Source organism: Silene latifolia, chromosome 9, assembly GCF_048544455.1.
Source record: "Silene latifolia isolate original U9 population chromosome 9, ASM4854445v1, whole genome shotgun sequence".
NCBI classification, from domain to species: Eukaryota; Viridiplantae; Streptophyta; class Magnoliopsida; order Caryophyllales; family Caryophyllaceae; genus Silene; species Silene latifolia.
The window spans coordinates 139,864,358-139,891,906 of record NC_133534.1 but is presented as its reverse complement, the minus strand read 5'-3'; the positions used below and the strand labels follow the sequence as shown (position 1 = coordinate 139,891,906).

The 27,549-nt window shown below is 39.3% G+C and overlaps 1 long non-coding RNA gene across 1 annotated transcript; it reads right to left on the bottom strand.

The window, feature by feature from the left end:
• Window positions 1-24,106: 24,106 nt before the first annotated feature.
• LOC141598316 (uncharacterized) lies at window positions 24,107-25,998 on the bottom strand. The gene is made up of 5 exons (XR_012523416.1): window positions 25,558-25,998; window positions 25,261-25,379; window positions 24,868-24,940; window positions 24,663-24,761; window positions 24,107-24,463 (listed from the first exon to the last, which is right to left on the bottom strand). It is a non-coding gene; the product is annotated as an uncharacterized LOC141598316 (long non-coding RNA).
• Window positions 25,999-27,549: the final 1,551 nt, after the last annotated feature.

Sequence of the window (27,549 nt, the reverse complement as noted above, 5' to 3'; positions counted from 1 at the left end):
ATGACGGCATCACAACACCGCAACGCGAAAGTACCTGCATCGCAACACGGAGTACTGTGCCTGAATCGCACCCGAAACACAATAACCACATTACCACAAAACCAAACTCTCGACACAACAATCATCATATGACTCCTCCAACCACCATTACCCTTTCTGAATACCATCCTATTAGGTTACCATGCACAACATATAACACAGAGCATCAAATAACAACTTTATGATTATCACATTATACCACTACTCGTGAGGTCAGATACTCACCCAAACACTTACACACATCATAGACCCATAATCGAATCTAACTAGTACATTCTTCCATTCGCGTAACTATCACCTCCTGACAAATGTAACCATACCATTGTTGGAATATGTGTCCTCAACAATAGTGCGATCACATGATTTAATATCATAATAAAATCTCTTATTAAGAATACGTAAGGGATAATTCATTAATATAGTCAACTGATCAATATTAATCGGTAACGATTGGCTTGCTAGAGTTTGACGTTACTGTCGTAGGACGGTGGTGGTCAGTTGATCCCTTAAGGTCACACCTAAAGGATGATGCCCTTATCATTAAATTTGATTAATTACATGTGACATATTGTGTGATAATTGATAAATTGACAAAATAAAATGGTAGTCCATTTTACGTAGGATGGACCGAAATATTGGTTTGAAAGGAGTTAGTGGGTTGTTTGTTTATTGGGACTAAATAAACAAAATGATTACCTAGTCTTATAGGTATGCATACCTATCACATGTGTAATACTCCGTATTTATGAGTCTTTGGGTACTCTATCGAGTAGGCCTTACTATGTCAAGTAAGGGTAAGTTGCGTTTTAAAATAGTTTCTGACCTGTTGGGTACTCGATACTCAATCGAGTAAGGGGGTACTCGATCGAGTACCTTAGATACTCGATCGAGTAGCCGGGTTACGGGGAGTTTTTCTCGGGTTTTGTTAATTATGCGATTAAGATATATAACCTTTTCCGTCATCATGCTAAACACTTTTGCAAAACCTAATTTACTGTCAAAGAGAGAAAGCAAGTACGTTCATCATCTTAATCGCATTGTTAGCAAATCCCGGAATTTGGAAGGTCGGTTTTCATCGTTTGTTGTACCGTTGAGATCCTTGCGTCGAGGGTAAGATCTATGTACCCTTTTTGTTGTCTTTCCTTTAAGTTGGTTAAACCCTAATCTAGGGAATTGGGGGGTTTTTGAGTAGTTTGTGATTTGGTAGCATTTGTATGTTGTATGATAGGAGGAGGTTTCGTAGAAGAAGCTTTTTGATACAGCTGTAGAGACCGTCTGATAGTTGTGCTTTCCAGGTAGGATTTCCTACTCAGTATTAGTCCCATAATGGGATGATTGTTGATGTGTTGAGATTGATTGTTTGATATAGTAATTGTGGCTGTGGTTGTGATTGTGATTGTTCGTTTATGGTTCTCGAGATGCGTTCTCGGCTCAGTGGAGTCACTTACGGGAGTGGCTTCACGCCCTAGTTTCGCCCTTCGTGGAACCCGCCATGGAAGGGGATGTGCACATTAATGGACAGGGTGATCGCTCATTATGAGGAGCGGGGATTTGGTGGGTACGGCTGCGGTCCCCCACTGGCAGGGCTGGTCCAGTGGACAGTCGGTGATTGAGATTGTTGGGATTGGTGTGGTTGTGTGTGTGTGTGACGGTTAAGCTGTCTGTTTATCTTATTGTTGATATATTGAGTTGTGTGATTAGTACTGACCCCGGTTGTTGTTTTGTAAACCTGCGGTGATTCATTCGGGGATGGTGAGCAGTAATTGAGCGGAGTTTGAGTTGAGTCTTTGGGATAGTTTGGGAGGTGCCACCGTCTCGACGATAGAAGTCTTCCGCTGTAGTCTTTTAGTTTTATGACATTTCAGTATTTCAGTAGACAGTTGGTTTTAAGAACTTGTACCCATATTTTGGGATTTGGTTTCAGTTGTACTTTTCACTAATGTTATATCATTTAAGTTGTTTCTTTATTGTCTTATGAATATCATGCCTCGGGTAACCGAGATGGTAATATCTTCATACCTGAGTGGTCCTGGTAAGGCACTTGGAGTATGGGGGTGTTACAAATGGTATCAGAGCGACGATCCTGAAACCTGTAACCAATGAACCTAATGAACATAGGGAGTCAATTAAAATGAACCCTGGGTAAAGGTTGTAGGAGCTAATGCAAAGGCTTGGGAGACGTCCTAAAGTCGCGAACTTGCCCTACAATTTTGAACCGGTCACATGGGGGGTGTGTCAAGGTAGTATGCGTTGTTTGGTTAGCTTGTGTGTGAATGTGATGAAGTGTGTGTAACTGTTGGATGTTTACAGTAGAAAGTTGAGAATGTGAAAGAAAGGTTGATGATATATGTAGAACTGTTATTGGAATGAGAAACATGATGGATGTTTACAATGTGGCGTTTAATAACATGATATAATGATTTTGTAGATCGTATGAAAAGATGTGTAGCATTATATGCTTAGTTATGATATAACGTTGGTTTTATAAAGTTTTTACCATGTTAGCATATGATATAACATTCAGGTAGCGTTTCTGAGTTAGCATGACTCGATCGAGTGGGACTGATTTGATCGGGTGGGTTTTTGACGATTTTGAGTCCAGAATCGTGTTTTTGGGCACTCGATCGAGTACCTCGGGCACTCGATCGAGTAGGGGGTCACTCGATACTCGGTCGAGTATGTTAGAGATCAAAAGGTCTGTTTGGGGTCTGATGTTGGGGCACTCGATCGAGTATGTTGGGCACTCGATCGAGTAGCCCGTTACTCGATCGAGTATGTTTGGGAACTTGATCGAGTAGGGTCTGGGCAGCTTGTCTTCTTGTTTCGAGGTTTTGGCGCGTATGTTTATATCCACCCCTTTTTCTGTTATAGTTTCAAGATGCCGCCCAAGAAGAATGCGTTGTATACGAGAGCTGAGCTTATGAACATAGATGACATCGTTAAGATGTTGGAGAATCAGGATGCTCTTATTGAGGCTTTAAAGACTGTAGGGAAAGATAAGGATAAGGATAAGGAGAAAGAGGTTGATCACTCTAAAATCAGCCTCTATATAGCGAGGTTTAACCCGAAAGAGTACAAGGGAGTTGGGGAGCCTAACCTTCTTGATAGCTGGCTTAGAGAGATGGAGAACATATTAGATTTGGTTCACTGTCCTGATGAGATGAGAGTGGAACAGGTTGCATTCTATTTGAGGGAGGCAGCTGGCAAGTGGTGGGATACGGTGAAAGTGAGTGCTAAGGAGTTATATGCGAACCAAGGTTTACTTGCTATACCTTGGAAAGAGTTTCATAGGGCTATGAGAAAAGAGTTTGTACCGGAGCATGTGAGGAGTAAGTTGAGAGAGGAGTTTGACAGTTTTAAGATGACCGCTGAGATGTCTATGGCCGAGTACTACAGGCAGTTCAATGAGAAGTCTAGGTATGCTGAGGATATGGGTTTGAATGAGGAGAATATGGCGCTGAGGTTTGAGAGGGGGTTGACCCCTAAGATTATGGATAAGTTACTTGTGGGAGTCCTTACTGATGTTAAGGAAGCTTATGAGAGGGCTGGGAGAGCTGAGAGGTTGGTGGAGATGGCTCAGGAGATGTTAGGTGCCGAGAAAAGGAAGTCTGAGAGCGAGGGTGGTGGCCAATCTAATCACAAGAAAGGCAACCATAATCAGTCTAGAGGGTTTTCTTCTGGGTCAAGGTTCAGTGCTGGGGCTTCCTTTGGGCGTGGTCGTGGAAGTGTTAGTGGTAGTTGGGGAGTGACCTGCTATAGTTGTGGTGGTGTAGGTCACAAGAGACATGAGTGCACAAGTGCACCGGGAACTTTCCAGAGACCTGCGCAGAGCTACGCGAGCAATAGACCGGCTGGGTCGTGGGCAAACCGGGGAAGTCAGAGCTATCAGAGTGGAGGTAACCGCAACGGCGGTAATTCTTATCAGAAACCACCAACGAACAACAACAACAATCAAGGGTCGGGTGCTAAGCCGACCACATCAGCCAGTACTGTCTAGGGAGGTGGACAAAAGACCAGTGGAAAGTTATTCATGATGGAGAAGAAAACAGCTGAGGAGGATGCACACGTTATCACCGGTACTTTTCTTGTTAATGGTATTCATACCTTTGTTTTGTTTGATTCGGGGGCTTCTCAGTCGTTTGTATCTTCGAGTCATGTTAAACGGTTGGGTTTGAGGGTGTATGAGTCTGTTAGTGAGCAAGTTTTTATACCTTCGGGTGAGTCTGTATCATGTGGGAGGTTGTTTAGAGATGTATCTATGATAGTTGGGCAAGTTGATCTACCTGTAGACTTGCTAGAGTTTCCTTTTGACGGTTTTGAGATGATAGTCGGGATGGATTGGTTAGGAAAGTATAAAGCTAAGATAGACTGTCATCAAAAGAAAGTGTCTTTGAGAGGGCCTAAGGGTGTTAGTGTGTCTTATCGTGGGTTCCTAGTCAAACCCAAAGTTAAGTTGATTGCAGCTGTCACCTTGAAGTCTTACCTGAGGAAGGGATGTCCTTTGATCTTGTGCCATGTGAGAGATGACCGGATAGAGAGTCCGACAGTTGATCAGATACCGGTGGTGGGAGAGTTTGCAGATGTTTTTCCAGAGGAGATTCCGGGGTTGCCACCGAAGAGGGAGATATATTTCACCGTTGAGTTGAAACCGGGGACGGGGCCAATCTCTAAGGCACCGTACCGGATGGGTCCTAAAGAGATGGAGGAGCTCAGGAAGCAGTTAGATGATCTGATAGAGAAGGGATATATTAGACCTAGTGTATCGCCGTGGGGAGCACCAGTTCTTTTCGTAAAGAAGAAAGATGGGAGTTTGAGGTTGTGCATAGATTACAGGGAGCTGAACCGAGTGACGGTGAAGAACAAGTATCCTTTGCCAAGGATAGATGACCTGTTTGATCAGTTGAGTGGTGCATCAGTCTTTTCTAAGATTGATTTGAGATCAGGGTACCATCAGGTGAAGATTAGAGAGGTGGACATACCAAAGACAACTTTCACGTCGAGGTATGGCCATTATGAGTATGTGGTGATGCCATTTGGGTTGTCTAATGCGCCGGCAGTGTTTATGGATTTTATGAATATGATCTTTAGACAGTTTTTGGACAAGTTTGTGGTGGTATTTATCGATGACATCTTAGTCTACTCTAAGACTAAGGAGGAGCATGAGGAGCATCTGAGGATCGTGTTGCAAACTTTAAGGGAGCATGAGTTGTATGCTAAGCTGTCCAAGTGTGAGTTCTGGTTAGAGAAAGTTGCTTTTCTGGGGCATGTGATCTCTAAGGAGGGAGTAGCTGTAGATCCGGCGAAGATTGAGGCAGTGACAAAGTGGAAAGCACCAAAGAATGTTGCTGAGATCAGGAGTTTTCTGGGTTTAGCTGGGTACTACAGACGATTCGTGAAGGATTTCTCCAAGATAGCTAGACCTATGACAGCGTTGATGAGGAAAGAGAACATATTTCGTTGGGATGAGAGTTGTGAGACGGCGTTCCAAACATTAAAGGAGCGTTTGACCACAGCTCCTATCTTAACATTGCCTGAAGGGATCGAGAACTTTGAGGTTTATACAGATGCCTCAAAGAATGGGTTGGGATGTGTGTTGATGCAGAACGGTAAGGTGATTGCCTATGCTTCTAGGCAATTGAAGTCTTATGAGGAGAACTACCCTACTCATGATCTGGAGTTGGGTGCAGTGGTGTTTGCTCTCAAGATTTGGAGACATTACCTTTATGGAGCAATCTTTAAGGTATTTTCTGATCACAAGAGTCTCAAGTACATCTTCACTCAAAAGGAGTTGAACACGAGACAGAGGAGGTGGATGGAGCTGATTGGCGATTATGACATGGAAATTATCTACCATGAAGGGAAGGCCAATGTAGTTGCTGATGCTTTGAGTAGGAAGAGTGTACATTCTCGTATACGACTCTATCTTTGATGAGGCCGAGAGATGAGGTAGCGAGGTTTGGGATATATATGATGCGAAAGGAGATGCCGGGGGTGATATGACAAAGTGCGGCTTGAGTTTTATGATGACATTCGAGGTAAGCGGGCGTTGGATCCTAAGATAGTTGAGTGGAGGGCTGGAGTAGAGAAAGGGACAGTGTCTCGATTCTCTATTCATACAGACGGTAGTTTGAGGTTTGATGGTAGGTGGTGTGTTCCTAATGATGAGGAGTTGAAAAAGACTATCATGACAGAGGCACATTGCACACCGTATTCAGTTCATCCAGGTGGAGATAAGTTGTACAAGGATTTAAAGAATACGTTTTGGTGGCCTGGGATGAAGAAAGAAACAGCTGAATTTGTAGCCCGTTGTTTGACATGCCAGAGAGTAAAAGGGGAACAGCGACGACCGCAAGGTAAGATTCAGTCTTTAACGGTACCTGAGTGGTAGTGGGAATCCATTTCCATGGATTTTATCGTGGGTTTGCCAAAGAGTCAACAAGGTAACAAGGTAACAAGGTAACAACATGATTTGGGTAATAGTGGATCGACTGACCAAGTCAGCTCACTTTGTTCCAATGAAAGATACATGGACTAAAGCACAATTGGCTATGGCCTATCGAAAGAAGGTGCTTAAGTTACATGGAGTCCCTAAGGACATAGTGTCTGACAGAGATGCGAGATTTATATCAAGGTTTTGGAAGGAGTTGCAGGAATCGTTGGGAACAACATTGAAGATGAGTACGGCATTTCATCCTGCGACAGACGGACAGACTGAGAGAGCAATCAAGACTCTTGAGGATATGTTGCGAGCTTATGTGATGGATTTTGGTGGTAGCTGGGAACAGAGGTTGGACTTGATATAATTTTCTTACAATAACAGCTATCACACTAGTATTGGTATGGCACCGTTTGAGGCTTTGTATGGGAGGAGATGTAGGAGTCCGATTTGTTGGGACGATAGTGCTGAGGCAGTGGTTTTAGGACCAGAGATGGTGCATCAGATGGTGGAACAGATTAAGATGATCAGGGAATGGATGAGAGCAGCTCAGGATAGGCAAAAGAGTTATGCAGATCTACATCGCCGGGACATAGCGTTTCAAGTTGGGGACAAGGTTCTTTTGAAAGTGTCTCCTATGCGTGGGGTTATGAGATTTGGGAAGAAAGACAAGCTAAGTCAGAAGTTTATCGGGCCTTGTGAGATCTTAGAGCGAGTTGGGGAAGTTGCATATCGTCTGGCTTTACCAGCTGCGCTAGAGAGAGTGCATAATGTGTTTCATATATCGCAGCTGCGGAAGTATATGAGTGACCCGTCACATGTGTTAGAGGCAGAGAGCTTAGAACTAGATGAGTCCTTATCATATCTTGAGGTGCCTAAGCAGATTCTTGACCGAAAGGTTAGGAAGACTAGGTGTGGTGAGACGGTTTTGCTTAAGATCCTTTGGTCTAACCACGAGACTGAGGAAGCTACATGGGAGCCAGAGGAAGCTATGAAAGAGCGTTACCCTTTTCTTTTTGATCAGGTATGTATGGTTACGGGGACGTAACCTTCTTTCTTTTAGGGGGGTAGGAGATGATCGCGAACAGTTTTAAGAGTTTTATACCCTTTTTGTATGTTGTGTCGGTATGTTTGTCGGGATGAGTTGGGTTAGTAACATGTTTTATGTTGAGTTTTGTTTTGGTTGTTGAGTCGGAAGTGTTGTGGGAGTACCTTTATTTAGTTGTGGTTTGAACTTCGGGGACGAAGTTGTTTTTAAGGAGGGAAGACTGTAATACTCCGTATTTATGAGTCTTTGGGTACTCTATCGAGTAGGCCTTACTCTGTCGAGTAAGGGTAAGTTGCATTTTAAAATAGTTTCTGACCTGTTGGGTACTCGATCGAGTAACTAGGATACTCGATCGAGTAAGGGGGGTACTCGATCGAGTACCTTAGATACTCGATCGAGTAGCCGGGTTACGGAGAGTTTTTCTCGGGTTTTGTTAATTATGCGATTAAGATATATAACCTTTTCCGTCATCATGCTAAACACTTTTGCAAAACCTAATTTACTGTCAAAGAGAGAAAGCAAGTACGTTCATCATCTTAATCGCATTGTTAGCAAATCCCGAAGTTTGGAAGGTCGGTTTTCATCGTTTGTTATACCGTTGAGATCCTTGCGTCGAGGGTAAGATCTATGTACCCTTTTTGTTGTCTTTCCTTTAAGTTGGTTAAACCATAATCTAGGGAATTGGGGGTTTTTGAGTAGTTTGTGGTTTGGTAGCATTTGTATGTTGTATGATAGGAGGAGGTTTCGTAGAAGAAGCTTTTTGATACAGCTGTAGAGAGCGTCTGATAGTTGTGCTTTCTAGGTAGGATTTCCTACTCAGTATTAGTCCCATAATGGGATGATTGTTGATGTGTTGAGATTGATTGTTTGATATAGTAATTGTATTGTGACGGCTGTGGTTGTGATTGTGATTGTTCGTCTATGGTTCTCGAGATGCGTTCTCGGCTGAGTGGAGTCACTTCGGGAGTGGCTTCACGCCCTAGTTTCGCCCTTCGTGGAACCCGCCACGGAAGGGGATGTGCACATTAATGGACAGGGTGATCGCTCATTATGAGGAGCGGGGATTTGGTGGGTACGGCTGCGGTCCCCCACTGGCAGGGCTGGTCCAGTTGACAGTCGGTGATTGAGATTGTTGGGATTGGTGTGTGTGTGTGTGTGTGTGTGACGGTTAAGTTGTCTGTTTATATTATTGTTGATATATTGAGTTGTGTGATTAGTACTGACCCCGGTTGTTGTTTTGTAAACCTGCGGTGATCCATTCGGGGATGGTGAGCGAGAATTGAGCGAGTTTGAGTTGAGTAATCTTGGGATAGCTGGGAGGTGCCACCGTCTGACGATAGAAGTCTTCCGCTATAGTCTTTTAGTTTTATGACATTTCAGTATTTCAGTAGACAGTTGATTTTAAGAACTTGTACCCGTATTTTGGGATTTGGTTTCAGTTGTAATTTTCACTAAAGTTATATCATTTAAGTTGTTTCTTTATTGTCTTATGAATATCATGCCTCGGGTAACCGAGATGGTAATATCTTCATACCTGAGTGGTCCTGGTAAGGCACTTGAAGTATGGGGGTGTTACAACATGGATTAGAACAATTGTGATGATATATTTGCATAGGTCCCCTAAAAAGCTCCCCCCAACCCACCGGTTTTCCCATGTAATTTTAGAAGAGAATTTGTTCTCTTATATTTGTTCATTCATTCACATGCATACATAATTGATTTTATGCTTTATTTCTTCTCATCTCTCAAAAGTCTTTTCTAAATAGTTTTAGAAAATCATCAAATTGTTCAAATGAGATTACTAATATTATTAGTGTAATATATGAGTATTAGTAATCAATTTGAAGGTAAATTAATAAACAAATATCTAGCACATAATATTTGGTAGTGATAAGAGTTAAATCTTGAGTGCAATCAAGAGGAGAGCTCTTAATTTAGAGTTTTGGAGGATCATACTAATATTCATCATAGCTCAAGAACAAGTGAAGGTAGGAGACCTTACTTGTGCCCATAAATCTGAAAATAATAATGTAAGGGACATTATTTTTCTTATAAATCTCTTATTTTGTTATGCATGCACTAGATCTAAAGAAAAAATAATTATGAAGTTAATTAGTTCAATATTAGAGGAGTCTAATAAGAGGTAAATAAACCTAACAAGTGGTGTCAGAGCATAGGATGTTGCATGCATAATCGGTTATTGTTTTTCCGAGTTAAAATGTTAACATATAAAACTAAAAATTTGTGATTTATATGAGTAAGCCACGAAATTATTATGCATGTTATATATTCTGGCCCTAAAATATTTTTAGGTCATTTTTATGATTTATGGAAATTTATTGCTCCTTTTAATGATTTTTAGTGATTTTATTACATTTTTATGAGTAAAATGAACTTTTATTCACTAAAATAAGTTAACCTTCACTACTGGCCGTGGTATTTTAGTATGACCTCACATGAATATTTTATGTATTGCATGTAAAATATCATATTAATGTGATTAATATTTCATGATTTATGAATTTTTAGTGTAAAAATGGCATAAATGGAGGTTAAATGACTAAAAAACTTACTCTCTGACCTTGAAAATTTTATATGACCTCACATGCATATTTTACAAGTTTTGTGTAAAATCTCGTATTAATTGGATTAATATTGAATGATTTATGATTTTTATAAAATAAAAATGGATTAAAAGAGGTAAAATGGTTAAAAATAGTTAAATTTCGAATTAGGTCATGAGATTTTAATATGTTGTCATATGAATGATTTACAGAGTGTATGTAAATTTTGAGATAAACTGATCTCATTTAGCATGATTTATGAATTTTTAGAGTAAAAATGGCATAAATAGTGACTATTTTAGCATAAATAGCTAAAATGAATTGCATGGCTTGAGAAAATTATTTTAGATTTCATAAATATCCCACTTATCGGATCTAAGGTTGTAAAATTTATTGGATTAATTTTTTGGATACTTTAGATGTTTTATGAGATAAAACCGATAAAATGCAACTATATTTTCTCAAAATTAATTCGAATGTTTTAACCATGATTTTTGACATTATTAGTGTCATGGAAATATTCCGGAATGTTCAAAAATTTAAAACTAAAATTTTGAAATTATTATAATTTAATTTGGATTTATTTCATATATATTATGATTTTAAGGTCAAATATGAGCATAAAAATTAAATCAAGTTGAATTATTGTGAAAAATTGAGTGATGACTAATTTTTGAGTCCTAATAGTGTTAGGATAATTAACTTGAACTTAGATGTGATTTAAGTGTTAATTTGCGATTTTAAAAGGTTATTATACGCATTTCCATAAAACCGGGTTATATATATATACGATATAAGTTAAATAGGGCGATTTGGCACATCATTTGGCATGATAGATACATATTATAATGCTGCATATTTCAATTATTGAATGTATTTTATTTATATAATTTTGAATTATGTAATTTTATCTTAGTATGGCCTTAGTTTTAATAGATACTACCCGTAATGAAAGAGAATATTGATTCGGTTGTAATTTAATGTGATCTCGTATCACTTTCATTTTTAGTAGTTTTTCATTTTACAAATGTATAATAGGAATAGTTTTGTATTTTTATTTTTATTTGTAATCATGGAGTTCTTGGGAGGCGTGCCATTTGAAGATTCAAGGGACCAATGGAGTTGGTTTCCGAATATGTAATAGATTATTTGGTTTTCTATTTTAGGAAGGACATACTAGGAATTTTATTATTGCTTTGCATTTCTTTTAATATATTACATGCATTGCCAAATCGCCATAACAACACATGCAAATCATATCGAGTCATCGACCATGTCAATTACAATTATCGTAGTTCACTGCTTTAGTTCACTTAAAACGTGATAGATAATAAATTGACAAAACCTCTCACATATAATAATTAAGAATTAGCCTTACCAAATAGTACAAACCATGAATCCCAATTTCATAAGGAAGTAGATTCGGCTCACTGGGGTACTAAACTTGTTACGTTGGGTAAGTGGGTAATAAAATGTTATTACGTCGGAATTTGGATTGAGCTCAACGGAAGTATTCGTGACCGTAGTCGCATGTGTTCCGGGCTAAAGATGAAAATTAGAGTAATTTTTATCGACCGAGAGTTCTAGAAGTAGAATCTATTAAGAGGTTAATCCACCGAGTTATATTAATAAGGGATGACTCGGCTCACCGTACCCGTATTAATATGAATTTGGATCTCGGAATCATTTATAATAGTTGGGTAGAGGTCACTATATAAATGCAATACTTGTTTACAAGTAATTTTAAAACGATAGATGTTAATTATTTCCTTCATTTCCGTTTTTGAAGTTAATTATATGCAATGAATTCATCTAATACTCCTACACCAATTGATGCGTGTCATTTATATGATGTTTTACATCCCATTTTACACGCATTTCAGAGCTCATTCTTGTAGTTTATGCTACATTTCTCCCTATTTCCGTCTACTTCCGTATTTTGTACATTATTGCAGAAATGTGAAGAATTCAACGGGAAATCAAGCCAAATCCGTCCCCGAGTAATCTGCATTGCAAATGACGTAAAGGAATCACTTAAGGAACGAGCTTGGTGCGCAATCCAAGGCCCAAAAGACAAGTCCTCGAGTTTTAAGAAGTCAAGTAGCAGCTCAAGTAGTCGATCGACCATCACCCTCAGTCGATCGACCAATGTTCGGGTTCCAGAAGCCACTGTTCATTGCTGAGTGGTCGATCGACCACCTACCTTAGTCGATCGACCAGCCGCTATTCCGCACGAGAATTAAAAGACCGTGAATCTTGAAGCCCAAAGTTATGCTAGGTTTAGGAAATAAAGTTACGTTAGTTGCTATATAACGTAACCTAGAAACATTCAATCATCATCAAGTTATTATCCAGTTTTCATTAGGTTCTTTATCAGTTTAGTTTATCAAATAATTAGGGTTTGGGAAACTATTTCGCATCGGATTTTCGTTGTGCTTTCAATCATTCCGTTACAATTCTTCTGCGATCTTGGTATTCTTCTTATTCTAGTTTATTATTCTATTTGCATTTATAGATTTAGAATTGTTAGTTAGTTTCCCGAAACCTTAGTTATCGTTTGATGCTAGCTTTTTATTCCGTTGTTTTAAGCATGAATTCTTCCGTCTACTTCGTCAATGCTATTGTTTTCACCCTTAGCATGAGTAGCTAAATAGTTTGTGCTAGGATGTAGGCGAATTGTAGTATAGGCGGCATTAGATTATACACGGACTGACCCGCGTGTTGGTCGATCGACCACCTTACCCGGTCGATCGACTGACCTCGTGAGGTTACCTTTCGTTTTAATTGATTTTAATTGTTGTATTTAACGAATCGAATGCATGCGACCAGTTAGATACCCCTTTATGACTGACCCAATAGATCGAAAGATAGGGTAAGTTGTTAGACCATCAATTGAATCGACTAAACTGTGCCAAGATCGAAAGATAGGTATAGTTTAGACCGTTAGTCACTTTTCAGAACGAAAGTTAGTATTAGTGATATTAGGGACCTATAGCGAGATCGAAAGATGCTATTTGTTAAGAGTGGACCGAGAGGACCTCTTTATTTCCCGCCTCACATGTGTTGACTCAGACCGACTTAGTTTGCTGCCGCCGAAGCTATAATGAACCGATCATCCTAGTACCCCTTTCTTTATCTGTTTAATCCATCTTTTTAGTTTTTGTCTTTATTTACTGTTAGCTATAGACCAACTCAATTCAACCCCCACAATTGTTACTTTAGACTAAATATAAATCAACTAGAATTTACATCTGCCTCCTTGTGGTCCGACCCTGTTACCACTAGCCTAGGTTAGTCTTAATAGGAGATTATAAATTTTATCTTTGGTACTCACAACGACGGGTATCAAATTTTGGCGCCGTTGCCGGGGAGGCAATAGTCCAAATTTTAGTTGTTTTATTTTTAGTCTTTCTTAGTTTAAGGGACTTCTGTTCCTTAAACTCTTCTTATATTTTTTTTGTAGTTTCCTCTTATGCGCAGGTCACAGGGTGGTGAACTAGTGCCATTTGACCCTGAGATAGAGAAATCCTTGCGCGAGTTGAGACGAACACAAAGAGTACTACCGACAGAGGAAGAGCCGAGTACTGTCAAGCTATTACGAGAACAACTGCTCAAGAAGACCCTGATCTTCACCCGTTTCCACTTCTTCAGCCGAGACAGTTACTTCTCCAGAAATTCCAGTCATGGCCGAGGAAGCGAGTATAGCTAGTCATTCCGAGCCGACAGCTGAAAACTTATATAAGGGGTTCGAACTACCAGGAGATGCCAGGAAGTTCGAACCAAAGCCTTCATACATTAGCATGGTTGAGAAGAAACAGTTCGGAGGAGCTGCAAATGAAGATGCAGCTAAGCATATGGAGACCTTTATTGACTCATCATTGTTCCATACCCCCACCAGCTGGCATGACCCAAAACCAGATCAAGGAGACCATGTTCATCTTCTCCCTTCGTGATGCTGCAAGGGAGTGGTATAAAGATTTGGACCGGACCGTTCAGGGGATCACCGATTGGAATACATTGGCATTAGCATTCTACAAGAAGTACTTTTCTGCTTCAAGGACGATTGCTATTAGAGCTCAAATCACGGGCTTTAAACAAGGGCCAGATGAGAATTTCCACGAAGCCTGGGTCCGATTTAAGAAGTTGGTGCGAACCATACCGCACCATGGGTTCGAAAAGTGGAGCTTGTGCAATCATTTCTACAATGGGTTGTACGACGATCAGAGGGCCATTTGGATGCTGCAGCCAATGGACGATTCGCTGAAAATTTGGGAGCAACCAAGGGGTGGAAGATCATTGACGATCTAGCTACCCACAAGGCCGAGTATGGGAATTCTAGAGGGAACCGGAGGAGGAGAGTCGCTGAATCTTCCTCTGTCGCTGCGCTTGAGGCTCTTCTGCGAGATTTGACAAGTATGAGCTAGGAGGAGCTTCTAAAGGTGGGATGTACCAAGTCAATCGTGTCGACGGTCCCTTCGTCTCGTGAAAGGTGTGGAGGTGAGGGCCATGTCTCGAAAAACTGCCCTAGTCCCTTTAAATCTTGTGCTGCCTTTCAACACTATAGGCAGACCAACACCTACTACGAGCCAACCCACCCAAACTTGAGTTGGAGGAGCCAAAATGTCCTGAATCCAACTCAAGCTCCGCCGCAAAGCAAACAACCCTATGTGCCCCCTCATCAAAAGCAACAACAATATCGAAACCTCCTTTCGTGCCGCCGCAGAAGAACAATCGTAGAATTCTGAATTTTCCGAGCTTAAGAACCTGTTGCTAAAGGAGTCCCAAGCCAGAGAAGCCGGGATGAAGCTACTAGAGAGCCAAATAGCTCAATTGGCTAGCAAAAGCAACACTCGAGCTCCCGGACACTTGCCGACCCAAACTGACCAAAAGGAGACCTTAAATGCCATCACCTTGAGGAGCGGGTCCACCCTTGATGGTCCTGCCATGGTCGAGGACGCTGTTGAAAAAGATGAGCCGGAAACAAGTCAAAAGAAAGCTTCAACGAATAAATCAAAGAAACAGTGTCTACAGGGGTATATCGATCGATCGATCGATATACCTAGTCGATCGATCAAGCACGGGTTACAGGAGCTTAGGAATGACATCTCGGTCGATCGACCGAGGACGAGTGGTCGATCGACCGAGATCGTCGCGATCCGAGGAATTTCGTCCTTTGATGCCAAATAATCTGCGAGACCACTTGTTTCGGGGTACCACAGTCCCGAAAATATTGGGTGCCGACCCGAGTGTTGATGGGTCAGTCCCGGCTCCGAAGTTCGACCCAATGACAGTTAATAGTTCTCATTTGAGACGGTCTGAGGAGGGGTCTAGCTTCAACAAAGAGAAGGTGACGGACTTCCAGCCTAAGTCCAAGGATGCCGGCGCGCGTGATTTGGAGGAGAGGGCTAAGGTTCTCCTTACAGCCCCTTACCCGGAGAGGTTAGTGCCGACCAAGGAACATGTATCTTTCAGCAAATTTGAAAAAGTTATCCGTAGTCTGAATGTACAAGTCCCCTTCCTTGAGTTAGTAAACCAAGTGCCCGCTTATACTAAATTTATGAAACAACTTTTGTCCAAAAAGCGGTCACTTGAAACAGTGCACACTGTCGCACTTACTAAAGAGTCTAGCTCTTATCTGTCCCACACTGCGCCCCATAAGTTAGAGGATCCGGGTAGCTTTTCCGTCCCTTGCAAAATAGGTACCTTCTCTATTGAGAAGGCATTGTGTGATTTAGGGGCTAGTATAAGCGTCATGCCCTTGAGTTTAGCTAGGAAACTCAAGTTGACCCGGTTTGCTATCACGGACATGACAGATTCGGATGGTCGACCGATCTGGCGGTCGAGCCTATAGGAGTCCTAGAGGACATACCCGTCCAAATAGGGATGTTTTTCTTCCCTGTTGACTTTGTTGTCCTTGACATGCCTGAGGATGCCCATATACCGATCATCCTAGGTAGGCGTTTCGCACACCGCTTTGGTGCGATTATTGACGTAGGCTCGGAACTTTGACCTTCAAAGTTGGGAAACATTCTATCATTTTTGCCCAACCTGCTAAAAAGAAGGACCCCATGTGGCCTGTTACTTGTAATACGGTTTCTGAAAAGAAATCGTACTTTGTGCTTCCTGAATTGCCTGTCTCTATTACTACTCCTGTGCTAACCCCTCCGCCCCAGATCGGGAGCAAAAAGGAGAAAGAATCTGTTGTTTTAGACATTGCAGGAGCCGGTTTGGGGAAGGATGAGTTGCAGGTCACTCTAGCTGCAACAAAGCCTATCATTCAAAGAGGAGGCCTTGGATGCCTAAGCTATGCGACTGATGAGGAAGTGGAAGATGAGCCAGCCAAGGTGAGATGGTCTGATTTGGAGTCCGACGAACCCAAAGAGACCCTTGATTGGGGAGATGACGAGGTTGATCCATTGAGCTCTCCGACTGTTGAAGCTAAGAAGGGTGTGCGGTGATAAACTGAGCACCATTGAGGCTACCTCTAGTAGCCAGAAGCCGACGAAGTGGGCCATACCGTGGTCCTTCTTGATCAACTATTAGTTGATCGAGCTCGTTATAAACTTCATTTTATTTGCTTTTGTTAAAACAATTTTTATTGCTTTTTGTGTGTGCGAAAACTTCGCATTTTATTTCGCTTGTTTAGGATTCTTAAGTACTTTAGACTTTATTCTGGGTTTTGCGCAATTTTGGGCGCGTATTATTGTGTACTTGCAGGTACTTAGAGCTTGTTAGCTCAAATCATTGAGCAATTACGAAGAAATATGAGGTTGCAAAGAAGTGCTTTGATCGATCGATGGTTCCGATGAGTCGATCGATCGATCCGCAGTTACAAAGCGATTAATGTTCATGTATATCCGGTCGATCGATCGGGTTAAGTGGTCGATCGACCCCGCTTCTTCTTTGATTCGTTCACGACCTCTCCCCTGCTGTGTTTGGTCGATATGCGGACTTAAGGGAGTTTTCTACTCCACTTTACTTTCCGTCTCTTTCCTTGTTTCTTCTATTTTCTCAATTCTGCACAATTTTACCGCTTCAAAAATTATTTTCTCAGTCTTATGCGTGGTATTTTCTGTCTTTCAGGCACTCTTGTTAGTAGCACTGCTAGCTACTGAAACCTCCTGGCTCACGCTGGTTTGGGGAGGTTTCCTTTGCTGCGCTTAAAGTCTTGTGAGTTCCTGATTTCTTTACTTCATGTCATATCTATTTATCTTCTCGCAAATTCCCATTTCTCTTTTCTTCATTACATGATTTTGCACAATGGGGACATTGTGCGATTTGGTTTGGGGAAGGGTTTTGCGTCGCATATCATTTGTTTGCATTCACGTTTAATTTTGTTTTGCATTGTTTATTTCATTTCTCTTATATATACAAACTTCCAAAAAAAAAAAATTGAAAAATTTCAAAAATTTCCATAAAATGCACGTTTATTTTAGCATATAGGTCGAGTCGGAACGGTAGTATTTCTATGATGATTTTGCATTTGCACCTGTTTTGCGTGAGCCTTACTAGATTAACATGTTATTAGTAGAATCGTAAATGCATATCTACGAGTTTTCGTTACATTCTTGCTGAACTTGAGATTTGACTTAGAAAATTGGCAAGCTACATCATACATTCTGAGATTTAGAGCCTATAACTGGTGACATCTATGACCGGTTTAGTTAGGAATGTGAGTAGTACTCCTTATGAGACATGTTTCCTTAATTTGCATAAATATGAATTTGATCTACTTAATACCTGTATGCATTCGGTTTGTGGTTAGTTGACACATGTGGAAGAGGTTTCCTTTATTCATTTTGCCCATAAGCTCCACACTGCCAAAAATAGCCTTTTTGTCCCGTTTACTACATCCTACATTTAGCCTACCTTTGTCAAGCTAGTAGTCTGTGTTCTTGGGATTGTTACTCGTTTTTGGTGGCATATGCTCTGTTGAGATGATGATTGGAAAATGAAAAAAGGAAAGAAAGAAACAAAAGAAAAAAACAAAAGAAAGAAATGAAAAAATGATTCGAAAAAGAAAGAAAAAGAGGTTCTGCACTGTTCATAGCAGTCGATCGACTGCCCCTTTTGGTCGATCGACTGAGATTCGAGGAAGAAGTCAATTCGCATAATTTAATCCTTATCTTTTGGCGATTTTTGCTCCCATGTTTCATTTATATCCTATGGGGAGTTTATTGATTTGTTAGTTTGGAGATTGTGAGTTTTGTGCTTGCTATAGCACCGTTTCGTTTGATTATGAGCAAGAAGTTGGATGTTGCCATATGGTTCCGTTTTGGTACTAGCTTGATCACCTGTACCTCCACTTGTCCATAAAATGTTTTGCCTCTTCTTACCCATACCTCACATATCCCATATTTACCTCGGCATGTGTCATTGGTCATCTGTTTGGTTGGAATGCATATGTACGGTCATAGAGATCATTTTCATATTCTATTGCTGGCATGTCTTCATAGGTCGTAGTTAGGTGAGAGTCACTACAAAATTAATTCTTTCTATCTTACATATATTCACCTGTACTTATTGAGTGATTTGAGCGACCCGTGAGAGTCCAATTTGATAAGTCTTTGAGTTGATTCAGTGATCTTTAACGACTTTATAATTCGTTTGCATGATTCGCATTACTAATTGATTGTTGGTTATGCATTAAATTGGTTTAGGCTTTACAGTTGACAATTCGCTCTGAGATTGAACTCGTTCCATTAGGTTTTAGGATCGAGTCTAGTTCTTGCTTGGGGACAAGCAAGGGTTTGGTTTGGGGAAGTTTGATGCGTGTCATTTATATGATGTTTTACATCCCATTTTACACGCATTTCAGAGCTCATTCTTGTAGTTTATGCTACATTTCTCCCTATTTCCGTCTACTTCCGTATTTTGTACATTATTGCAGAAATGTGAAGAATTCAACGGGAAATCAAGCCAAATTCGTCCCCGAGTAATCTGCATTGCAAATGACGTAAAGGAATCACTTAAGGAACGAGCTTGGTGCGCAATCCAAGGCCCAAAAGACAAGTTCACGAGTTTTAAGAAGTCAAGTAGCAGCTCAAGTAGTCGATCGACCATCACCCTTAGTCGATCGACCAATGTTCGGTTCGAAGCCATTTGTTCATTCTTTGAGTGGTCGATCGACCACCTACCTTAGTCGATCGACCAGGTGCTATTCGCACGAGAATTAAAAGACCGTGAATCTTGAAGCCCAAAGTTATGCTAGGTTTAGGAAATAAAGTTACGTTAGTTGCTATATAACGTAACCTAGAAACATTCAATCATCAACAAGTTATTATCCAGTTTTCATTAGGTTCTTTATCAATTTAGTTTATCAAATAATTAGGGTTTGGGAAACTATTTCGCATCGGATTTTCGTTGTGTTTTCTATCATTCCGTTACAATTCTTCTGCGATCTTGGTATTCTTCTTATTCTAGTTTATTATTCTATTTGCATTTATAGATTTAGAATTGTTAGTTAGTTTCCCGAAACCTTAGTTATCGTTTGATGCTAGCTTTTTATTCCGTTGTTTTAAGCATGAATTCTTCCGTCTACTTCGTCAATGTTATTGTTTTCACCCTTAGCATGAGTAGCTAAATAGTTTGTGCTAGGATGTAGGCGAATTGTAGCATAGGCGGCATTAGATTATAAACGGACTGACCCGCGTGTTGGTCGATCGACCACCTTACCCGGTCGATCGACTGACCTCGTGAGGTTACCTTTCGTTTTAATTGATTTTAATTGTTGTATTTAATGAATCGAATGCATGCGACCAGTTAGATACCCCTTTATGACTGACCCAATAGATCGAAAGATAGGGTAAGTTGTTAGACCATCAATTGAATCGACTAAACTGTGCCAAGATCGAAAGATAGGTATAGTTTAGACCGTTAGTCACTTTTCAGAACGAAAGTTAGTATTAGTGATATTAGGGACCTATAGCGAGATCGAAAGATGCTATTTGTTAAGAGTGGACCGAGAGGACCTCTTTATTTCCCGCCTCACCTGTGTTGACTCAGACCGACTTAGTTTGCTGCCGCCGAAGCTATAATGAACCGATCATCCTAGTACCCCTTTCTTTATCTGTTTAATCCATCTTTTTAGTTTATTGTCTTTATTTACTGTTAGCTATAGACCAACTCAATTCAACCCCCACAATTGTTACTTTAGACTAAATATAAATCAACTAGAATTTACATCTGCCTCCTTGTGGTTCGACCCTATTACCACTAGCCTAGGTTAGTCTTAATAGGAGATTATAAATTTTATCTTTGGTACTCACAACGACGGGTATCACTAATCACCATTGATTCATGGCTCCAATCATTCGATGAAAAATGCTCCGAGTATGACAATGATACGATTAGAAAATTATGCGTTGGCATTGGTCAAGATGGAAATTTTTGCTTCTTTACCACCTCCACACCACCCACACCAATATTAATGCCCACCACTTTGGTAAGAAAATCTTGTGAAGAAAATCTCAGTAAACCAAGGGCATCCTTGTTTGAAAAAACAAGGAGAAATATTAAATTGAGTGGGAGTTCTAGCAAGATGATTTGTACTCTCTTTAGTGGTAAAGGGACATGAGCAAGTGATTTGTTGGGACTAATACATGCCGATGTATATGTTCTAATAAGCATCACCGCAAAAGGGAATTTATGACTACTTCGTCACTTTTAACGATGATTTAAGTAGATATGGGTATATTTACTTAATAAAATATAAAGTGAAGCATTTGAGAAATTTGAGAAATTTTTAAATCACGTAGAGAACCAATTGAACAAGGTACTAAAGCATTACGATCCGATCGTAGTGGCAAAGATCTAAGTAATAAATTTTATTTATTAAAGATGGATTATGACCTAGTGTTACTACCCATAAGATCAAACTAATATGAGTCGGTTTGAGTTATTGAACTCAATTTTGGGAATTTGCAATCCAAGACGGACACGTAATTCTAATCGGATGGTCAACCATGAGATACCTGAAATAGAGAGTCTATTTAACAAATAACATGGATCAGGCTCGCATATGACAATGAATCAAGCTCTCATGATAGAGCTGGTCTTTTATGTGCAAATTCGTCAGTCTAGACGAACTTCCAAATACTCCACAATATATGTTTGTAACTCACAAAGCTATCTCTTAAGAAGATAGAGGTATTTCTAAGAGATAGAGTGGGAGTAGATTAGATCGTCACAAATATGTCTTATAGTTAATTAGTTACTTTGTGAAAGTAATGGAACTATAGAGTTTAGAGTGGGAGTATAGCTCAGTGGGAGTTTAGCACACATGTCTTGTTGTTAAAATGTTGCTTTGTGAAAGTAATGGTATTATGACCTTGTCCCAAATCGACCTTGTTACATACGAGCCATAGCATTACAATCCAAGAATTGTAACTCAAGAGTAGATTTACTTTAAAGCGAGGGTCTCTTTAAAGGTAAATAGAGCTTTAGAGTACTCAAATGCATAAGATTGTCATGAAGATGTTGATCAAGATAAATTATGTTAGGAATTGCCTCATTTCATTTTGATGAAGAATGGCAAATGATAATAAAAATACACTTTTCTAAAATGTGAATTTAGAGAAGGGAGTGTTTGGAACACAAAACCTTAGATCAAGATCTAAGAATCCTAACATATTATGCGTTGCTTTCTTAAGTGATACTAGAATGGTCTTAAGCAAGCATTAAAGGATTATACTTTTCGTTCATGTGATAATAGTGAATGGTTTCATTTACATGATTGAAGAATCGTGATTATACATGAAGTTAAGTGGGAGCCAGAATCATTTCTCCATGTCTTATATGTTGATGACATATTACTTATTGAGAATAATGTACCAATGCTCTCTTCTATGAAAGAGTGATTGGAGACTTGGAAAAGGGTGCAAAGTATTCTAGATTTTTGAATCTATGAGAGAGAATATTGGCATAAAGTTGAGAATCTTATGAGGATAAGATCTTTCGTATCTATTGTACATCAACAAGGTTCAATAGGCTGTTCATGTTGAGGAAAGTGGAATTACTATGATGGAGTCATAGTCGTTCACTGAACCTATTAAGTTGTTGATTACATGAAATCGATTTCTAATGTTTCCGCCATTGGAATGATCATGTATGCCAACAGACGCACATGCCATGATGTATCATATGCCTAGAGCATGATAAGACAATAACAAGATAATTCCCATGATATGGCTTATGAAAGCCTTAAAGAACATCCTTGAGATTTTTGAGAAGAATTAAGGATTCGTTCATATGTTTGGATGATGAACTAAGTTATGTGTTGAAGGGTTGCACAAACTTTAGTTTCCAAACCGAAAAGGATTTGTTGAAATCCTAGGATGTCTTATTGACTAAGAAGTAAGAGACTAGAAAAGTGTTTTAGTTTCGCGCATTGCAAATTCTACAAAAGGAATCTAAGTAAATTGTGATAAAATGGTCAACGAAGGGATTAAGGGTGAATCCCTTTACAAATGACTTTATCACAAGTTATGCGATAACAGTGAGAGAATATTTCAAGTTAAAGAAGCCCAAGTCTAGTAAGAAGTCTAGACATATACTTAGATAAATTCATGTCATTAGAAATAATATTGAATAGAAGGAAATAGCAATTGACAAAGTTGGAATATATGAATATAGGGTATATCCACTTGCCAAGCTTTTATTGCATTTTAACTAGTGTTAATAATACATTAAAGATTATAGGATATGAAGTAGTAATAGTGTATTGACTATTCATATGTGATAATCGCATTTATCGTTTGAGTTTTATTAAACTCACCCGTTACCTTGTTGAATCCAAATGGGTTGTAGAGACAAGTTGAACCCCATTAAAGTGAACTGGATTGACATTGTATTCGCCCCTAGTTACTTATATGAGGTGACGTCTCGAAGTGACTAGAGTGTGATGCGATTGATGGCAAGTTCAAGTGCCATAGAGTCATACGGGATGACTAGTCGATCATATAGGCAGACTGTATGGGACACTCTGTCGGGCAATGACCGCTTATAGAGTTCTGGTAATTCATAAAGTCTGGTCGTGGCAAGAGCTACTATAGTATTCTTATGAGTCAATTCTTTTGACTAGAGACTATTCGCCCAAGTTGGCACAAATTTCTGATTGGCTTTGATTTATGCTCTACGACTGTCGTAAATGAGGTCAAATGGGTATATTTTGGGTTATGATGAACTGTGGCTGAACAAAGGGAATAGTGCGATAGGAATTGTCCACCCCTTGTCACGGTTGTTTGAAATCTCAACGCCACTCGAGGAGTAGTGAACTGGAAATCCGTGGCCACGCTCGGAAGGTATCTATGGTAGATAATTCCGGTCAGACAGTTACACTTCAGATCGAGGAAACCACTCAAGATATGTTCAAGTGCAAGTACGACCTGCGAGACACCTTGCATTGAGTAGGAGATTGTAATAGGACAAGAGAATTGGTGACGCACACTTGTCTCGGACAAGTGGGAGATTGTTGGAATATGTTTCCTCAACAATAGTGCGATCACATGATTTAATATCATAATAAAATCTCATATTAAAAATATGTAAGGGATGATTCATTAATATAGTCAACTAATCAACATTAATCGGTAACAATTGGCTTGCTAGAGTTTGACGTTACTGTCGTAGGACGGTGGTGGTCAGTTTATCCCTTAAGGTCACACCTAAAGGATGATCACTACTACAGAAATCATGAAGGACATCGGACTTCTAGACACATGGACATCGGATTATAGGCCGATGTAGAGTTCAGTCCCGTCCATATGGGGTGTAATGGACATGGGACTTTAAACCGATGTCCATTAATATATGCACATCGGATTTTTAAATATATCCGATGTCCATATGAGTAATGAACATCAGATTTTAACATTAATCCGATGTCCATATGTGTAATGTACATCAGATTTTTATAGAAAGCCCATGTCCTTTGAAGCTAGAATTACATCGAACTTTTATAAATCCGCTGTCCTTTATATTGTTTTCTTTTTAAAAAAAAAATTGAAAAGAGCAGGCCAATTCATATTGCATTACACCAATTTGAATGCCAAAACATTAATACAAAACATGCCAACTGCCATTCAACCAAAATGATCGATTTCAATTAATAAAAACCGATCCCAATCAACATACAACGCAACCGTCTCCGTCATCCGAATTCAACAACTAACGAACAACAACAAAGGGTATAACAAATCCCAGCCAACATAACATATGGTCTTGCAGATCATGTAATCAGTTTTTCAAAATGCAACTACCTAATACATTACTACGCTAGCTAGCTATCTATGGCTAGATATTGAGAAAATAGTTCGCCCACAAGTCCCGAACCTCATCTAATTCTTCTTGTGAATATGGCGTGGTGTCTTGAAAAACCTGTAATGCATATTAATGATAATGGGGCAGTCAGACATGGCCTCACAAGGGCAGCTTCATATAAGCTAATAATTAAGGGAAGAGGGTGCAACAGCTAGCTCATTGAATTGGCGCAGTTCGCCCACAATGCGTATAGGCAGGTCAAAGTAGGATAATTACTTGAAAAAATACCGAGTTTTGCTATAATGTCGAAACTGACCTCATTGATAGCTTTTGTTGGATTAGAACGCGTGACGATTTCCAGCATGTACCTCGTGACGTAGTACCCGCATTCTACAACACCTTGTTGACGAGCACACTAAAACAACAACTCGACAAGAATTAAACCAATAACATGACTTTGTCAATTAAAAGTGATTGATGATCAGACATTGAATTTGTCGTCATAATAAGCAACAACTTACATTATGTTGCAGCCATTGCGGTGCTTGAGAACGCATTCTTTCCCCACCATTGTAGCCGTATACTCTTACCGATCTAAATATAAACATGGTTTCAAATAAATGATTGTCAGCCAATAATAGTTGCCATTTTTAATGTTCTAATCAGTTGAACATTTATTTATGTGCATATCAATAAATGAACTATTAAGATGAACTTACGCATTAATTAAAGATGAAAGAATTGCATCTTTGTTAGTGTCAAAGGTAAAAGAATTGGACAACTTCACAATTGCATCTTTGTTAGTGTCAAAGGTGAAAGAATTCAACGAATGTTATGGCTGGATAGTTATAAGAATTAACTTTTGAAGGTTATAAATAATCTTAATTTCAAATTTAAGTTCTTGATGAACTTACTGTTACACCGGAGTGGAAGACCCAGCCCATCAGGATTCCGAGAAGTAGTCCGACAACATAGTAGCAAGCAATATTAATGTAGGCTACATAAGCCTGCCATCCTGATCCAATGGCCACTCCTGAATAACAAAAGTTAACAAAAATGCTAATATTAGTTAGCTGGTGAAGTTATTCGAATATAATCTGGGTTCGAAACATGTCAGCATCAAAACTGTGCCTATAACGCCAACTACATACGACAGAACATCATGAAACAAAAATGAATCTTAATCCGAAAGACTGCAAGAATTATTGGACCTGAGAGAACTGACTGAACACTGTTGAGGAGAATGGTAACATCCAAGAACCATGAAAGCTTGTCCACCTCTTGGAGAACTGGTTTACTATCTGAGAATATCACGGCAAATCGATTGTGGAAGATAATGATCAGACCACAAAATTGTAAGATTAACTAACAGGTGACAACTGACAATACTTAGCTACAGGTAAATAAGACCAAGTGAAAGTGAGTTCTTAATATCAGAAAAAAGAGGAATTACCTTGGTAAGAAATCGCAACAATTGACTCAGAAAGATTGTGGGTAACACAAATTTAACCCAATAAAAATTGAAACTCAAAGAAAATTGAACCAAGCCAATCACAATCAGAATCCTGTAAGACTAAACTCAACCAGTATACCATATCTTTGCATCGATAACACTTATCATGTCTTTTTCATCCCATGTATGAGAATGTAAAGTTCTAGCAAGTGTATACAAAATCAGGATAGTGATAGCTATATGCCAATAAGAACATAAAATCAAGTGCTTCTAGCAAATGTATACAAAATCAGGTGATTGAACTTGTCAAATTATGACTCAAATAAAGCAGGGATATTCCAATAACAACATTTAACAACTATGGTGGAGTTAAATAAGAATTGAAAATATACCTAGATTTGGTAATTGCAGACTATCTAGATAGTTGAACAATTCCCTTAGTTTTGAAATCCCTTTGGAAATTTCAACACTAATGGAGCAAGTCCTAATATTGGCAATTATCATCTAGTTCACTATAAAATTGCTTAATTGACTACCATACATACATAGTGTCAGTTTTAAGTTGTCCGACTACAGTTTTTGTTGTGTATGCAAAAACACTAACCTGCCAAACAAAAACGCCACATTTCACCATGTAATGCAACAATCATTCATTACTATCAACCTAAATGCCATCAGAATAATCGTGTAAAAGAGCATTTGTATATCACTCTGAAAATATCGATAACTGCAAAAACAAAGCCCTAAATTTTCACAATTACCCTAATCAAACAACAACTCCCTAACTTCTGTACTTCGTATTTGATTGTATAATACAATAGTACCAATTATACTTAGAAATGAAATGCAAAGATCATATTTAATCAAAAATTGAAGATTTTCATTTTGAAATTGAATGAACAATAAGAGTAACGAGTTATACGTCGGGCAATAATGGTGAGATAAGTTACGTTCGTCACAGCAATAGAAATCGGTCGTAAAGAACATTGGAGAAAAATAAATATCAGACGAGAAAGAAATATCTCACATCAATCAACAATCGATGTTCGAGGAGCAGTCTTGACTCTTGAGGTTCAAGATTGATTCAACTGAATCTGCTATCACCCTTATTCAACCAACTGAGCCTCAGTAAAAAACGAATAATCTCCCAATTGACTGAAATTTAATTGAAACCCCTAACCATAAAACTTAATTGTACCCTAACACAATAATAATAATAATTGAATCCCTAAACCCAAACTGATAAGAAAACCCAAATTCAATGACAAACGAAATCAAATCCTCGAAAAATAGATGAACTTCGATGACCTTTAAAAAAAGTTGAAAGAAAAAATGCAAACTGGAAGTTCATGAACTGCGACGGAGTCCCTCAATAATCGCCCCATTTTTCTTATACACCGAACCCTAATTCCGCGCAATTGACTTATTGACGACTTATTAGGATAATTAATTTGGGGGGTTTTGGTCGTGCTCGAGCCTAGAGCATGCAGATGAAGAAGGTCGTCGGTGGCGAGGCTAAAGAAGAACGTGATTGATAGAGAGTGAATTTGACTGCGTGGTGAATGGAGATGGAGGGTTTGATGGAGTAAATTTTGTTTACCAAGAGTACGTTTTTTTCTTTGAAGTCAGATGGAGGGTTTGGGTATTACTATTAAAGTCGGCTGTAATTAAAAACCGACACAAAAACATATAACGGCGGTTTTTTAGCTTAAAAAACTGTAACTTAGTATTAACTTTTAGCGTCATTCTT